The following is a 1,340-nucleotide window of genomic DNA, read 5'->3' on the forward strand; positions in this document are numbered from 1 at the left end:
CAACACCCGGCTATTTTTTGGTTGCAGACATCATTGTTGTTTGGCGGGTCCGGGCTGGGGATTCGAACCCGCCACCTTAGGTGTACGTGGCTAGCGCCCTAGCCGGTTGAGCTATAGGCGCCGAGCCAGAAAATCTATTTCTTTTGGTTAAATCTAGGGAGAGGGTGCAATTCCAGGTATTGATCCATTTTCTCCACATTGTTAGATTTCTGGGCATAGAGTTTCTTATAGTATTCAGAGATATCTCTTGTATCTTTGTGGCATATGTGTTATTTCCCCTTTATCATTTCTGATTGAAGTTATTAGAGATTGTACTTTTCTTTTTCTAGTTAATCTGGCCAAAAGTTTATCAATTTTATTTATTTATTTGCAAAACCAACATTTTGTTTCATTAATTTTCTGAATGATTCCTTTGTTTTCAATTTTATTAATCTCTGATTTAATTTTGGTTATTTCTTTTCTTCTGCTGGGTTTGGGATGAGGTTGTTTCTCTTTTTTCAATTCCATAAGATGGTTCATGAGTTTGTTGATGCGCTCTCTTTCTGTTTTTCAAATGTAGGCATCTAAATAAATTCCCTCTTAAGACTGCTTTTGTTGTATCCCACAGGTTTTGGTAACTTGCATCTTCATTGTTATTATGTTTGAAGAATTTAACAATTTCCTCTTTTATCTCTTCCAGAACCCAACTATCATTCAGTGTAAGGATGTTTAATTTTCAAGACTTTGTGTGAGGATGAATATTTTGTTGGAGTTGAGTTTCACATTTATTGTCATGTGATCCGAGAATATACAATGTATAAGGTTTGATTTGTATCCAAGGATGTGGTCTATTTTGGAGTATATACCATGGACTGACAAGTAAAATGTATATTCTTTAGCTTTTGGATGCTATGTTCTGTATATGTCCATTAATCCCACTTGTTCTAGGGTCACATTTAAGTCCTTTGTATCTTTGTCTAGTTTCTGTTTAGAGGATCTGTCCATTTCTGTCAGAGGGCTGTTAAAGTCCCTGGCTATTATGGTGTTTTCATATATCATATTAAGGTCTGTTTCATAAATCTGGGAGCCTTTAAGTTGGGTGCATAAATATTTAAAATTGAAATGTCTTCTCGTTGTATTATTCTTTTGACCAGCATAAAGTGTCTATCTTTGTCTTTCTTAACTAGTTGCTTTAAATCCACTTGTATCTGAAATAAGATTGCAACCCCTCTTGTCTTCTGATTTCCAATTGCTTGAAATATTATTTTCCATCCCTTAACCCTATGTCTTGATTTGTCCTTCAAAGCTAGTTGTGTCTCCTGGAGACAGCATGTGGATGGCTTGTGCTTTTTTTTTTTTTT

Source organism: Otolemur garnettii, unplaced genomic scaffold, assembly GCF_000181295.1.
Source record: "Otolemur garnettii isolate 467f Iridium unplaced genomic scaffold, OtoGar3 scaffold00001, whole genome shotgun sequence".
Lineage (NCBI taxonomy): Eukaryota > Metazoa > Chordata > Mammalia > Primates > Galagidae > Otolemur > Otolemur garnettii.